The 17458-nt window shown below is 44.5% G+C and overlaps 1 pseudogene; it reads right to left on the bottom strand.

Annotated features, from left to right (window-relative positions):
* The window catches only part of LOC111954187 (mRNA-capping enzyme-like), a 142132-nt pseudogene that overhangs the window by 113738 nt on the left and 10936 nt on the right, over window positions 1-17458 (bottom strand).

Genomic DNA, 17458 nt, shown 5'->3' on the forward strand with positions numbered 1-17458 from the left:
ACACTACCATAACTGTCTGAGCCAAGGACTACATGCTTTCTGGTAAGTTTTGATGACAATACTGGGTGGGGTGATTAAAGCAAAGTGTTTAAATAATTTCTAACTTGTTAGCAATTTCTGCTAGTTAGTTTTTTTCTACCATGTGGGTTTGAGCCTGCTAACTGAGTGTTAATTCACCTGTTTCCATACGTTTCATTTTGAAACATCTCACAAAGGAGTTGTTTAATCTAACTGCTTAACTATTTATCTGTACATGGAATTGTATTTTTTTTGTTTAACTCATTTCTACAGGAAAATGCCACGGGCACTATCTGATGTGGCGACATTTCACTGCAGCTAATGTAGAAGGAAAACCTGTGTACATTTGCAAATACTGTGCCAAATCATATGAAGAATGCAATAAAGATGCAGAATCATCTGGCCAAGTGCATAAAGTTCCCTCAGCACTCATAACAAGCAACCTTTGACAAAAGTCCCTCTACTTCTATTCGAGGTGAACATGATGAATCAGACACCTTATCGATAGCAACAGCTTATGGATGCCTGAAATCAGAAGTTTTTTGACTCAATGAAGGAACGTAGTCAGAGATGCTGATGAATGTCTTGCTCGAGCTGTGTATGCAACTGGTTCACCTCTGATGCTCACAGGCAATGTGTATTGGAAGAGAGTTCTGAATGTTCTTCGCCCAGCATACACCCCTCCAACCAAACATGCTTTATCTACTCATTTGCTGGATGCAGAGTTCAACAGAGTTCAAATTAAGGTCAAGCAAATCATAGAGAAAGCAGACTTGCAATCATTTCTGATGGGTGGTACAATGTTCGTGGGCAAGGAATAATTAATTACATCATCTTCACCCCTCAACCAGTATTCTACAAGAGCAGACACAAGGGACAACAGACACACCAGTCTCAAAATTGCAGATGAGCTGAAGGCAGTCAATGACCTTGAACCACAGAAGTTATTTGCACTGGTGACAGACAATGATGCGAAAATGAAGGCTGCTTGGTCTAAAGTGGAGGAATCCTACCCAAAACGTCACACCGACTGGCTGTGCTCCTCATGCATAGAATCTGCTCCTCAAGAACATCATTGCACTGAAACAATGGATACACTCTACAAGAGAGCCATGGAAATTATTAGGTATGTGGAGAGTCATCAAGTTATAGCAATCTACTTCACCAAGCAGTGAGAAGAATAAGAGCACCACATTGAAGCTGCCCAGCAACACCCGTTGGAGTGGTGTTGTCATCATGTTTGACAGTCTCCTGGAGGGGAAGGAGTACTCCAAGAAATGGCCACATCAGTCTGCTGATATGGATAGCCCCATCAAGAGGATCCTCCTGGATGATGTATTTTGGGAGTGGTAAGCAGCGTGAAACCTATAGCAGTAGCCATTGCACGGATTGAGGGAGACAATCCTGTCTGATGTTCAGACCTTGCTTGCAGATGTTAGAGAAGATATCCGTACTGCCCTGCCCACTTCATTGTTGCTCCAAGCAGAGGAAACTGCAGCTCTGAAACATCAAAAATCGTGAAGACTTCTGCCTGAACCCCATACACACCACAGCGTACATGTTGGTCCCTAAGTGCAGTATGCTGGCAAGAGCATCCTGTCTGGTGCAGAGATCAACAAGGCCTATGGTGCCATCACTACCGTGTCTCGCCACCTTGGCCTGGATGAAGGCAAGGTTTTTGTCAGTCTGACGAAGTACACTTCCAAGCAAGGGCTTTGGGATGGAGATGCAATATGGCAGTCGTGCCAACATATCTCATCAGGGACTTTGTGGATCCGAGGCTCTTTCCCCTGTTGCCTCCATATCCCACCAACATCAGCCGCCTCAGAGCGCAACTGGTCCTTGTTTGGGAACACACACCAAAGCACGCAACAGGCTGACCAATACAAGGGATGAGAAATTGGTTGCCATCCGGGCAAATGCGAGGCTTTTTGAGTCTGACAACGAGCCATCCTCAACAAGGTTGGAAAGTGACAGTGAAGATGAGGCCTCAGAGTCTGATGTTCAAGAGGTGGACATTGAGAAGGTCCAGGGAGAAGACATGGAAGCCTGTGATGAAGACAAACAAAGCTTTAGTTTCTAGACTATCATTTTACAGATAGATGTATGTTGAAAACATTTTTGGGAGATGCGATGGCTCACTGGGGATCATTCAATAAAGTTTGTTTCTGTCTCCATATGATATGGTAAGCATATCCAATGCAAAAAAAAAAACTACATTTACATTGTATTAATATTAAATTTGCATATATTTCCATTAATTCCCAAGGAAAGTTTCCACCTCTGAATATTCCCCAAAATGTGCAAGCCTAATCTTAACAGCACAATGCTCTGAAATATACAAATTCATTAAGACATTTATTGTCATGGATCTTGCCCTGGAGGCAGAACGTGGTGATTTCTGCTAGATGGGCCAGCTGCAAAGTTCAAATTGGCTATATCGTCGAAAAATCATGAAAACAAAAAACAGACCTTTTTGGTCTTCATTTAAGGTTAGGCATTAGGGTTAGCCTTGTGGTTAAGGTTAGGTTTAAAGACCTTATGACTTTGTGGCTGTGCCAGCTAGTAACAGCGCTGCAAAACACCCCGGCAGTCCTACAATCCAAGCTTGATGCCCTCAATCTCACACAAATCATCAAGGAACCCACCAGGTACAACCCTAAATCCGTAAACATGGGCACCCTAATAGACATTATCCTGACCAACCTCCCTCAAATACACCTCTGCTGTCTTCAATCAAGATCTCAGCGATCACTGCCTCATTGCCTGTATCCGCCACGGGTCCGCGGTCAAACGACCACCCCTCATCACTGTCAAACGCTCCCTAAAACACTTCTGCGAGCAGGCCTTTCAATCGACCTGGCCCGGTACCCTGGAAGGATATTGACCTCATCCCGTCAGTTGAGGATGCCTTGGTCATTCTTTAAATGTTACTTCCTCACCATATTAGACAAGCATGCTCCGTTCAAAAAATGCAGAACCAAGAACAGATATAGCCCTTGGTTCACTCCAGACCTGACTGCCCTCGACCAGCACAAAAAACTCCTGTGGCGAACTGCAATAGCATCGAAGAGCCCCCGCGATATGCAACTGTTCAGGAAGTCAGGAACCAATACACGCAGTCAGTCAGGAAAGCAAAGGCCAGCTTTTTCAAGCAGAAATTTGCATCCTGTAGCTTTAACTCCAAAAAGTTCTGGATACTGTACAGTCCATGGGAACAAGAGCACCCCTCCCAGCTCCCACTGCACTGAGGCTAGGTAACACGGTCACCACCGATAAATCCGTGATAATCGAAGACTTCAACAAGCATTTCTCAATGGCTGGCCATGCCTTCCTCCTGGCGACTCCAACCTTGGCCAACAGCCCCCCCCCCCGCTGCTACTCGCCCAAGCCTCCCCAGCTTCTCCTTTACCCAAATCCAGATAGCAGATGTTCTGAAAGAGCTGAAAACCTGGACCCATACAAATCAGCTGGGCTTGACAATCTGGACCCCCTATTTCTGAAACTGTCCGCCGCCATTGTCGCACCCCCTATTACCAGCCTGTTCAACCTCTCCTTCGTATCATCTGAGATCCCCAAGGATTGGAAAGCTGCCGCGGTCATCCCCCTCTTCAAAGGAGACACCCTGGACCCAAACTGTTACAGACCTATCCATCCTGCCCTGCCTATCTAAGGTCTTCGAAAGCCAAGTCAACAAACAGAATCACTGACCATCTCGAATCCCACCGTACCTTCTCCGCTGTGCAATCCGGTTTCCGAGCCGTCACGGGTGCACCTCAGCCACGCTCAAGTACTAAACGATATCATAACCGCCATCGATAAAAAAACATTACTGTGCAGCCGTCTTCATCGACCTGGCCAAGGCTTTCGACTCTGTCAATCACCATATTCTTAAATCACAGACTCAGTAGCCCCGGTTTTTCTAATGACTGCCTTGCCTGGTTCACCAACTACTTTGCAGACAGAGTTCATGGTGTCAAATCGGAGGGCATGTTGTCCGTGCCTCTGGCAGTCTCTATGGGGGTACCACAGGTTCAATTCTCGGGCCGACTCTTTTCTCTGTATACATCAATGATGTTGCTCTTGCTGCGGGCGATTCCCTGATCCACCTCTACGCAGACGACACCATTCTATATACTTCCGGCCCTTCCTTGGACACTGTGCTATCTAACCTCCAAACGAGCTTCAATGCCATACAACACTCCTTCCGTGGCCTCCAACTGCTCTTAACACGCTAGTAAAACCAAATGCATGCTTTTCAACCGTTCGCTGCCTGCACCCGCACGCCCGACTAGCATCACCACCCTGGACGGTTCCGACCTAGAATATGTGGACATCTATAAGTACCTAGGTGTCTGGCTAGACTGCAAACTCTCCTTCCAGACCATATCAAACATCTCCAATCCAAAATCAAAGCAAGAATCGACTTTCTATTCCGCAACAAAGCCTCCTTCACTCACGCCGCCAAACTTACCCAGTAAAACTGACATTCCTACCCATCCTCGACTTCGGCGATGTCATCTACAAAAATAGCTTCCAATACTCTACTCAGCAAACTGGATGCAGTTTATCACAGTGCCATTCGTTTTGTTACTAAAGCACCTTATACGACCCACCACTGCGACCTGTATCCCTAGTCGGCTGGCCCTCGCTACATGTTCTCGTCAGACCCACTGCTCCAGGTCATCTACAAGGCTATGCTAGGTAAAGTGCCGCCTTATCTCAGTTCACTGGCACGATGGACACCCACCCGCAACACGCGCTCCAGCAGGTGTATCTCACTGATCATCCCTAAAGCCAAAACCTCATTTGACCCCTTTCCTTCCAGTTCTCTGCTGCCTGCGACTGGAACGAATTGCAAAAATCTCTGAAGTTGGAGACTTTTATCTCCCTCAACAACTTTAAAAATCTGCTATCCGAGCACTAACCGATCGCTGCAGCTGTACATAGTCCATCTGTAAACACCCACCCAATTTACCTACCTCACCCCCATACTGCTTTATTTATTTACTTTTCTGCTCTTTGCACACCAGTATCTCTTCTTGCACATATCTCTGATGATTTATCACTCCAGTGTTAATCTGCTAAATTGTAATTATTCGATTTATTGCCTACCTCATGCCTTTTGCACACATTGTATATAGATTCTCTTTTTTTTATACCATGTTATTGACTTTGTTAGTTGTTACTCCATGTGTAACTCTGTGTTGTCTGTTCACACTGCTATGCTTTATCTTGGCCAGGTCGCAGTTGCAAATGAGAACTTGTTCTCAACTAACCTACCCTGTGAAATAAAGGTGAAAAAAAAAAAAAAAAAAAAGAAGCTGCCTCCAGGGCAAGACTCATGACAATAAATGCCAACCTGTATAAGAGTGGGTCACACACACAGTGCTACCAGAAGGTATACAGTGCATTCGGAACGTATTCAGACCCCTTCCCTTAACACATTTTTGTGTTACAGCCTTATTCTTAAAATGTATTTAAAAAAATGTTCAATCTTCCCACAAAACCCCATAATGACAAAGCAAAAACAGGTTGACATTTTTGCAATTTATAAAAAAAATAAGTAAAATATCACATTTACAAAAGAATTCTGCCCATTTACTCAGTACTTTGTTGAAGCACCTTTGGCAGCGATTACAGCCTGGGGTCTTCTTGGTTATGACGCTACAAGTTTGGCACACCTGTATTTGGGGAGTTTCTCCTATTTCTCTCTGCAGATCCTCAAGCTCTGTCAGCTGTCATGGACATTTGAAAAAGAGAGACTGTAGATTCTTCAAACAACTTTATTATAAGATTTGCAAAAATAGAGCAATCAACAATCATTCAAATAGTTCAGAGTTAAATGCCCAACAAACAGAGTTGGCTCTCAGCTTTTATAGAAAAGTCCAACTTCTGTCTATGTGGCAGTTAACAGGTGTGAGTGAGAACATGACACAACAGGTTGGGACTTTAGGGGGCATTCACAGTAAGTAGCTCTGCACGAGCCGGAGCGGCTCATAGGAACATGTCTGTAGCGTGATGCAGCTTGATGTACAAGTAAACCTTCTGGACTCTAGTCTATCGCAGGTCCTTACTGCTAATCTATCTCCTAATGCTGAGTGTCAAGCAGAGACACATCGAGTCCCATTTTTACGTTCTTTGGTGCGACTGCCAGGGATCGAACTCACAACCCACCACAAGGCCACTGAGTTGGTGGGGCATTCACAGCCTCCTACTAAAAATGCCCCCTCCAGACTGCTTGGGAAACGACCCAGAAATTACATTTGGGGTAGGTTTTGCTAGATAAACTACCAACCACAAAAAGAATCCCCCCACAAAAAAAATAAATAAGGAAACATGTTATCTAATGCCATCATTCCATGGTGTTGTGCTATCAGTGGGCTTGAGACTGAAGCTACGTCCCAAATGGCACCCTATATAGTGCACTACTTCCGACCAGAGCCGTATGTGCTCCGGTCCAAGATGGCACTCTATATAGTGAACTATTTGTGACGCAGTTTCTTATCAAATATCCCTCCTTTCTGGTGATTTAAGCAAATTTGCAAAGCAACATTTTAAGCAAAAGTCGGTCAACAAAGAAACATCCCTTTGACAGGACCATGTCTTTCAAAGATAATTCGTAAAAATCCAAATAACTTCAAAGATCTTTATTGTAAAGGGTTTAAACACTGCTTGTTCAATGAACCATAAACAATTAATGAACATCCACCTGTGGAACGTCGTTAAGACACTAACAGCTTACAGACGGTAGGCAATTAAGGTCAGTTATGAAAACTTAGGACACTAAAGAGGCCTTTCTACTGACTGAAAAACACCAAAAGAAAGATGCCCGGGGTCCCTCATCTGCGTGAATGTGCCTCAGGCATGCTGCAAGGAGGCATGAGGACTGCAGATGTGGCCAGGGCAATAAATTGCAATATCCGTACTGTGAGATGCCTAAGACAGCGCTACAGGGAGACAGGACGGACAGCTGATCGTCCTCGCAGTGGCAGACCACGTGTAACACCTGCACAGGATCGGTACTTCCGAACATCACACCTGCGGGACAGGTACAGGATGGCAACACCTGCCCGAGTTACACCAGGAACGCACAATCTCTCCATCAGTGCTCAGACTGCCCGCAAAAGGCTGAGAAAGGCTGGACTGAGGGCTTGTAAGCCTGTTGTAAGGTGGGTCCTCACCAGATCACCGGCAATAACGTTGCCTATGGGCACAAGCCCACCGTCACTGAACCAGACAGAACTGGCAAAAAGTGCTCTTCACTGACGAGTCGCAGATTTGTCTCACCAGGGGTGATGGTCGGATATGCGTTTATCGCCGAAGGAATGAGTGTTACAATGAGGCCTGTTCTCTGGAGCGGGAGAGTCCGTCATGGGCTGGGGCGGTGTGTCACAGCATCATCGAACTGAGCTTGTTATCATTGCAGGCAATCTCAACGCTGTGCGTTACAGGGAAGACAACCTCCTCTCTCATGTGGTACCCTACCTGCTGGCTCATCCTGACATAACCCTCCAGCATGACAATGGCATCAACCATACTGCTCGTTCGGTGCGTGATTTCCTGCAAGACAGGAATGTCAGTGTTCTGCCATGGCCAGCGAAGAGCACGGATCTCAATCCCATTGAGCATTTCTGGGACCTGTTGGATCGGCAGGTGAGGGCTAGGGCCACCCCGACCCCCAGAAATGTCCGGGAACTTGCAGGTGCCTTGGTGGAAGAATGGGGTAACATCTCACAGCAAGAACTGGAAAATCTGGTGCAGTCCATGAGGAGATGCACTGCAGTACCTAATGCAGCTGGTGGCTACACCAGATACTGACTGTTACTTTTGACCTCCCACCCTTTGTTCAGGGACACATTCAATTTCTGTTCATCACGTCGTTGGAACTTGTTCAGTTTGTCTCAGTTGTTGAATCTGATATGTATACATGTTAAGTTTGCTGAAAATAAAACGCAGTTGACAGCGAAAGGATGTTTATTTTTTTATTGAGTTTATTATGACGACTTTGTGACGTTTTTGTTAATTTTGGACTTCGGTGAGTGTTTTTTTCCCCCGGCTGTTCAGGAACACCAATTGTTTCCTAGAGGCAAGTCGAAGTCTACGCCGCTTCATCGGTGATTGGTCAACAATAGGGATTCTTCAATCAAGTCTGTTGTCATTCAATGAGACAACTCATTTTAACTTTTACTTGGTACTCATCCCGGATCCGGGAGCACCCCCCACAGTAAAAAAGCTGACTAGCATAGCCTAGCATAGCGTCACATAAATACAAGCATCTAAATATCATTAAATCACAAGTCCAAGACACCAGATGAAAGATACAGATCTTGTGAATCCAGCCATCATTTCTGATTTTTAAAATGTTTTACAGGGAAGACACAATATGTAAATCTATTAGCTAACCACGTTAGCAAAAGACACCACTTTTTTTACTCCATTTTTTTACTCCATCAGTAGCTATCACTAATTCGACTAAATAAAGATATATATAGCCACTAACCAAGAAACAACTTCATAAGATGACAGTCTGATAACATATTTATGGTATAGCATATGTTTTTTTTGAAAAATGTGCATATTTCAGGTATAAATCACAGTTCTACATTGCAGCTTCAATCTGAAATAGCGTTGGAAGCAGCCGGAATAATTAGAGACCGACGTCAATTACCAAAATACTCATCCTAAAACATTTCTGAAAAATACACAGCCTACAGCAATTGAAAGACACAGATCTTGTGAATCCAGACAATATTTCAGATTTTCTAAGTGTTTTACAGCGAAAACACAATATATCGTTATATTAGCATACCACATGAGCTAACATCACCCCCGCATTGAATCAAGGCAAAAGGGGCGATAACGTTATCGCCACCAAAATATATTAATTTTTTCACTAACCTTCTCAGAATTCTTCAGATGACAGTCCTGTAACATCATATTACACAATGCATATAGAGTTTGTTCGAAAATGTGCATATTTAGCATCACAAATCGTGGTTATGCAATGTAATCTGTCAAAACATGGCATGCATTCTGGCCGGCGCCATCTTGGAAAGGCACCTATGTTTACGATTATTTATCGATTAGATTGACTAAAAAAATACAGGTTGGACAGCTAATGAAAGATGCATTGGTTATTAATGCAACCGCTGATTTAGATTTTTGAAATTAACGTTACAAGACATACATTGTGAGTTACAGCCAGACTAGTGCCGCAAAAGATGGCCGACAACTGCGTTTACATTTTTCCACATAAATACGGAATAAAATCATAAATAACTCTTACTTTTGGACGAGCTTCCATCAGTATCTTGGGCAATGTGTCCTTTGTCCAAAAGAATCGTTGCTTTGTTGTAAAACGACTTCAACTTCGGAACTAGCAGCTAACGATAGCTACACGGCACACACGTCCAAATCCTCAAACGAAATACTAAGGAAATTCCGAAAATTTGCAATATACTCGCATAAACTGATATAAATCGGTTTAAAATAACTTCGTTATGATGTTTCTAACACCTATATCGAATTAAATCAGACGGATATATCTTTGATCAATAACGAGAGCTTTTGAGCATGCCATTCTGATGTCCTCCCTTGCGTCCTGGCGAGCGTCAAGAAGGGACATCTCACTCCATTGCGTTTTATAAACTCTGAGAAACACGTAGAGACGCCATTCCACTTCTCATTGGTTACTGACATCCAGGGGAAGGCGGGTGCAGTTCATTTCGATCCATAGGGCATACAGAGCTTAAAACTGATCCGAGATCAGAGACTATTTCAGAGCTTCGCATGTCCTGTCATGATTTTCGCTGTAGAAAGAGTTCTGGTTCACCCACAGACATAATTCAAACGGTTTTAGAAACTAGAGATTGTTTTCTATCCAATAGTAATAATAATATGCATATTGTACGAGCAAGAATTGAGTACGAGGCAGTTTAATTTGGAAATGTAAAAAAAAAAAAATGCTAACAGCTCCCCTATTGACAAAAGGTTTTAATGCACATTTCTTCATTGAGAAATACAGCACCAAACATCTTAGATGTAATAAAGATCTCTGCAAAAATGTCAATTAATGACGGATTTCTTGAGTTATCTTAGAATAATTCTGACTATTTTGAGGAAGTGTATACTGAATACGGCGTCTTGATTTTCAAGTGAATGTCTTTTAAGGGAGTGTGCGAGCCGCAAGCCGAACTGAAGCATGCGGATGCCTTTAGAGTGAATCTAACCATGAGGAGGAAGTGCGCTGCTAGAGTGACAGGGACTTTGTGTGTGGGAAGCAGCTACAAAAGAGCGAGATGACAAACAGATTATACAAAAAACAGATGTTACACACAGCTGAGGGGCGGTTCAAAATATTGCATGCTTCTGTGATATGGATATTATTGCACATGTCAATATTGAAATTTTGATGTGAATTTGATTAATTGTGCAGACACCGCATCTCTCCTTGGCTACAGCCCATTTCCCCAGTCCTTTCACTTTTCTCAGGCAGTCTCAACACTTTCTCTCTCCTTCCTCCGTTTTCCCGGCGCCGACCCAGAGGGTCCCCAACTGAGACGACTACTGACCAATCACGTTGGGGGGAGGGGGGGCAGGCACGTCCACAATGACGGAAGAGCTCCTTGAGGTGTCGCCTTTGCAGATCCTAGGTGCGCGGGCCTGGGCGAACGCAGCCACCGCCGCGTCAATACTGACCCACATCAAGATGAAGGAAACACACAGAATCACAACATCAGTCAGGCCCTCTGGCCTAACAGGAGATCCCTCTAGAGACAGGAGTTAATTGATATCCATCAGTGGACTACACCATCTCAGCCCATCAATCATCTTTGACCAATGGACAACCCTGTCAAATCATTCAACAACTGTTTCTGACAGTGTGAGAAAGGAAAGATGAACCACATGTGATATTGTCATCCAGAACCAGAAGTTATGCACATCTCAGAATCTGTCTGAGTGCTGTGGGATTATTAAACCAGAGGAAATGGGGGGTGGAGGGGAATTGAGGAGGTCCATCCTCATCCTGTCTATACCTCCAACTCTAAGCCCAAGGGAATTCACAGATTCTGCTAAACATTTCTAGATCCAGTCTCTCTCTGCCCAAACACACATTCATCCGCTGCCTTTCTGCTCCGCTGCAGTAAATTATTCAGCACCTCTGGAGTCGGCTCTTCACCACAAGCTCTGTCTTTCCCTAAGCGTGACTTCATTGATAGACAGCATCCCTCCGTATGACATAACACATATAGAACAGAGCCCTTCATGCAGATTATATTTTATTATATATGTTGGAGACATTCTTCATTCCCTACATCTTTAAAAATGTATATTCAACCTCAGGTTACAAAATGTATCAGTCAAAATTGGCATCAATTCAGCTGAATGAGGAATACTCTGTCCCGACATCCCAATAGTAATCCCAATTTCAAATAGCTAAGTATTGACAACATATCACCACCACTACCAATTTCAATAGTGTTTAAAAACAAATAGTCAGACCTGCAAAGATGGTCTCAATGCAAAAATTATAACTCTTTTCAGACATGTATTTCCATCGTTAACTTCTCTAGGGTAGGGGGCAGCATTCGGAATTTTGGATGAAATGCATGCCCAAATTAAACTGCCTGCTTCTCGGGCCCAGAAGATATGATATGCATATAACTGGTAGATTTGGATAGAAAACTCTAAAGATTCCAAAACTGTTAAAATAGTGTCTGAGTATAACAGAACTGATTTGGCAGGCGAAAACCTGAGAAAAATCCATTCAGGAAGTCGTTTTTTTGTGTGGTTTTCTATTCAATGCCATTACAGTATCCATTGACTTAGGACTCAAATTGCAGTTTATATGCCTTCCACTAGATGTCAACAGTCTTTAGAAATTGTTTCAGGCTTGTATTCTGAAAAATGAGGAAGTAAGAGCAGTCTGAATGAGTGGACCCTAAAGTGTCACAGAGCTTTTTCATGCGTGAGACCGAGAGACTGCCTTTCTTGTTTACCTTTTAAATTGACAACGTTATTGTCCGGTTGAAATATTATCGATTATTTAGGCTAAAAACAACCTGAGGATTGAATATAAACATCGTTTGACATGTTTATGAACTTTACAGATACAATTTGGATTTTTTGTCTGCCTGTTTTGACTGCGTTTGAGCCTGTGGATTACTGAAGAAAACTCGAACAAAACAGAGATTTTTGGATATAAAGAGACCATCGAACAAAAGGAACATTTGTTGAGTAAATTAATGTCTGCTGAGTGAAACCATATGAAGATCAAAGGTAAGGGACTCATTTTCTCTCCATTTCTGACTTGTGTAACTGTTCTACTTGGCTGGTTACTGTTTGTAATGATTTGTCTGCTGGGCTATGTTCTCAAATAATCGTAAAGTATGCTTTCGCCGTAAAGCATTTAAAAAAATATGACACCGTGGTTGGATTCACAAGAAGTTAATCTTTAATTAAACCTATGTAAAATATGTTTTGTTTTTTGAATTTTTATAATGAGTATTTCTGTATTTGAATTTGGCGCCCAGCAGTTTCACTGGCTGTTGAAGAGGTGGGACGCTAACATCTCACATATCCAAGAGAGGTTAAGATGAACATACTTCCACAGACACTTTTACAGCTCTATCATTCCCGTTTCACCACCAATGGGATATTGGAAGAAACTGCATACTTTGATCTCCAAATTAATATGGATCAAACTGCCCACTTTAAAGAGACGGCAGTGTTCTAGAGGCCAAAAACCGCCACAATATTAAATGACATTTTTGGGCCTTTATGTTAAGACCACTACGTGTGTGGTTGAACCCCAATATCACAGTGGCCTGGAGCCCCCTGAAAGAAAATTTAGCAAAGCCATACAGGCTCCAAGATCTGGCATATTCAAACATCTCTATCAAAAAAGCCAAACTCACCTCTGGCCCCATCATCAGGCAAACAATACAATATGGCGTTCAATGGGGAACCATTGCAAATACATCAATCATCATCTCCTCTTGGGTGGCCAGACAATATACACTGCTCAAAAAAATAAAGGGAACACTTAAACAACACAATGTAACTCCAAGTCAATCACACTTCTGTGAAATCAAACTGTCCACTTAGGAAGGCAACACTGATTGACAATAAATTTCACTGCTGTTGTGCAAATGGAATAGACAAAAGGTGGAAATTATAGGCAATTAGCAAGACACCCCAAAAAATGAGTGATTCTGCAGGTGGTGACCACAGACCACTTCTCAGTTCCTATGCTTCCTGGCTGATGTTTTGGTCACTTTTGAATGCTGGCGGTGCTTTCACTCTAGTGGTAGCATGAGACGGAGTCTACAACCCACACAAGTGGCTCAGGTAGTGCAGTTCATCCAGGATGGCACATCAATGCGAGCTGTGGCAAAAAGGTTGCTGTGTCTGGTCAGCGTAGTGTCCAGAGCATGGAGGCGGACCAGGAGACAGGCCAGTACATCAGGAGACGTGGAGGAAGGCCGTAGGAGGGCAACAACCCACAGCAGGACCGCTACCTCCGCCTTGTGCAAGGAGGTGCACTGCCAGAGCCCTGCAAAATGCCCTCCAGCAGGCCACAAATGTGCATGTGTCAGCATATGGTCTCACAAGGGTCTGAGGATCTCATCTCGGTACCTAATGGCAGTCAGGCTACCTCTGGCGAGCACATGGAGGGCTGTGCGGCCCCACAAAGAAATGCCACCCCACACCATGACTGACCCATCGCCAAACCGGTCATGCTGGAGGATGTTGCAGGCAGCAGAACGTTCTCCCACGGCGTCTCCAGGACTCTGTCACGTCTGTCACATGTGCTCATGTGCTCAGTGTGAACCTGCTTTCATCTGTGAAGAGCACAGGGCGCCAGTGGCGAATTTGCCAATCTTGGTGTTCTCTGGCAAATGCCAAACGTCCTGCACGGTGTTGGGCTGTAAAGCACAACCCCCACCTGTGGACGCGGGCCCTCATACCACCTCATGGAGTCTGTTTCTGACGTTGAGCAGACACATGCCACATTTGTGGCCTGCTGGAGGTCATTTTGCAGGGCGCTGGCAGTGCACCTCCCCTTGCACAAAGGCGGAGGTAGCGGTCCTGCTGCTGGGTTGTTGCCCTCCTACGGCCTCCTCCACGTCTCCTGATGTACTGGCCTCTCCTGGTAGCGCCCCAGCCTGGACACACGCTGACAGACAGCAAACCTTTTTGCCACAGCTCGCATTGATGTGCCATCCTGGATGAACTGCACTACCTGAGCCACTTGTGTGGGTTGTAGACTCCGTCTCATGCTACCACTAGAGTGAGAGCACCGCCAGCATTCAAAAGTGACCAAAACATCAGCCAGGAAGCATAGGAACTGAGAAGTGGTCTGTGTCACCACCTGCAGAATCACTCATTTTTTGGGGGTGTCTTGCTAATTGCCTATAATTTCCACCTTTTGTCTATTCCATTTGCACAACAGCATGTGAAATTTATTGTCAATCAGTGTTGCTTCCTAAGTGGACAGTTTGATTTCACAGAAGTGTGATTGACTTGGAGTTACATTGTGTTGTTTAAGTGTTCCCTTTATTTTTTTGCGCAGGTATTTTCAAGCTTGGAGTGAGAGGGAAATCATACTCTCTCTGACATTGTGGACAGTTGTAGCTTACGTGCGTCCAAGACTTGAAAAGCTATACATTATTTTATTTGCAGCTTTGTTCTGCTGTACATGCTTATGGAACCCTGAGGTTCAAATCTAGAATCTCATCCTATTCACAAAATAACGACAGCAAGGGTAAGTAAGGGCATAGTCTCCAAATTCTATATATTCTTACTCAAACCAACATTACCAATCTACTCAAAATGGAACAAAGATATATACACACACACACAAAAGTATGTTGGCACCCCTTCAAATTAGTGGTTTTGGCTATTTCAGCCACACCCGTTGCTGAAAGGGGATAAAATAGAGCACACAACCATGCGATCTCCATAGACAAACATTGGCAGTAGAATGGCCTTAAGATCTCAGTGACTTTTAAAGTGGCACCGTCATAGGATGCCACCTTTCCAAAAAGTCAGATCATCAAATGTTTGCCCTGTTAGAGCTGCCCCGGTCAACTGTAAGTGCTGACCTCACTACCCTCTGGAGAGCCTTACGGTTGTGGACGGAGCAGTTGCCGTACCAGAAAATTGATACAGCCGACAGAGCTCTCGATTGTGCATCTGTAAATGGGACGTAGCGTAGCCGTCCACCTCTTCAACAGCCAGTGAAACTGCTGGGCGCCAAATTCAAATACAGAAATACTCATTATAAAAATTCAGAAAACAAAACATATTTTACATAGGTTTAATTAACTTCTTATGGCTGCAGAGGTAGTATTGAGTAGCTTGGATGAAAGGTGCACGGAAGTTTGAGTGTTTTCGGTGACAAGCCAAATTTCTTCAGCCTCTTGAGGTTGAAGAGGCGCTGTTGCGCCTTCTTCACTACGCTGTCTGTGTGGGTGGACCATTTCAGTTTGCCCGTGATGTGTACGCCGAAGAACTTAACTTCCCACCTTCTCCACAACTGTCCTGTCGATGTGGCTAGGGGGGTGCTCCCTCTGCTGTTTCCTGAAGTCCATCATCTCCTTTGTTTTGTTGACGTTGAGTGCGAGGTTACTTTCCTGACACCACACTCCGAGGGCCCTCACCTCCTCCCTGTAGGCTGTCTCGTCGTTGTTGGTAATCAAGCCTACCACTGTAGTGTCGTAGGCAAACTTGATGATTGAGTTGGAGGCGTGCACGGCCAAGCAGTCATGGGTAAACAGAGAGTACAGGAGAGGGCTGAGGACACACCCTTGTGGGGCCCCAGTATTGAGGATCAGCGGGGTGGAGATGTTGTTTCCTACCCTCACCACCTGGGGGCGGCCCGTCAAAGTCCAGGACCCAGTTGCACAGGGCGGGGTCGAGAACCAGGGTCTCAAGCTTGATGACGAGTTTGGAGGGTACTATGGTGTTAAATGCTGAGCTGTAATCGATGAACAGCATTCTTACATAGGTATTCCTCTTGTCCAGATGGGTTAGGGCAGTGTGATTGCGTCGTCTGTGGACCTATTGGGGCAGTAAGCAAATTGGAGTGGGTCTAGGGTGTCAGGTAGGGTGGAGGTGATATGATCCGTAACTAGTCTCAAAGCACTTCTTGATGACGGAAGTGAGTGCTACGGGGCGATAGTCGTTTAGCTCAGTTACCTTAGCTTTCTTGGGAACAGGAACAATGGTGGCCCTCTTGAAGCATGTGGGAACAGCAGACTGGGATAGAGATTGATTGTCCATAAACACACCAGCCAGCTGGTCTGTGCATGCTCTGAGGACGCGGCTAGGGATGCCGTCTGGGCTGGCAGCCTTGCGAGGGTTAACACGTTTAAATGTTTTACTCACGTTGGCCGCGGTGAAGGAAAGCCCGCAGGTTCTGGTAGCGGGCCATGTCAGTGGCACTATTGTCCTCAAAGCAAGCAAAGAAGTTGTTTAATTTGTCTGGGAGAAAAACGTCGGTGTCCACGACGGGGCTGGTTTTCATTTTGTAATCCGTGATTGACTGCAGGCCCTGCCACATACGTCTTGTGTCTGAGCCGTTGAGTTACATCTCTGTCTCTATACTGACGCTTAGCTTGTTTGATCGCCTTGCAGAAGAAATAGCTACAGTTTGTATTTGGTCATGTTTCCGGTCATCTTGCCCTGATTAAAAGCAGTGGTTTGCGCTTTCAGTTTTGCCATCAATCCACGGTTTCTGGTTGGGGAAGGTTTTAATAGTCACCGTGGGTACAACATCACCGATCCACTTGCTAATAAACTCGCTCACCGAATCAGCGTATACATCAATGTTGTTGTCTGAGGCTATCCGGAACATATCCCAGTTCACGTGATTGAAGCATTCTTGAAGCGTGGAATCCGATTGGTCGGACCAGCGTTGAACAGACCTGAGCACGGGCGTTTCCTGTTTTAATTTCTGTCTATAGGCTGGGAGCAACAAAATGGAGTCGTGGTCAGATTTGCCGAAAAGAGGGCAAGGGAGGGCTTTGTATGCTTCGCAGAATGATAGCAATGATCCAGAATGCTGCCAGCCCGCGTCGCGCATTTGATAAGCTAATAAAATTTAGGGAGCCTTGTTTTCAGATCAAGAAACCCAAATCACTGGCTACAATTTGGCCCACATGACTTAACATAAATCCATGTGTATAATGTATATTGGTTTGCCATTTTCTGTTCTGGCCTAAAATAATAAAAACTTAAATCACAAAAAAAATAACCCAGAGGCCATAATTGCAGAGTTGTCCATGAAGGGAATGGTTTTGTATTGGGGCATATCACATGGTTTGGGCAGGCATAGTTGAAATTGGGTTCTATCCAATAAACTACAAGGCTAAAGGAGTCCGCATGCTTCACAGCCAAGAGTTTGTGCATAAACCGAATTCTACGCCCCTTC

This window comes from Salvelinus sp. IW2-2015, linkage group LG28, assembly GCF_002910315.2.
Source record: "Salvelinus sp. IW2-2015 linkage group LG28, ASM291031v2, whole genome shotgun sequence".
Classification (NCBI taxonomy): Eukaryota; Metazoa; Chordata; class Actinopteri; order Salmoniformes; family Salmonidae; genus Salvelinus; species Salvelinus sp. IW2-2015.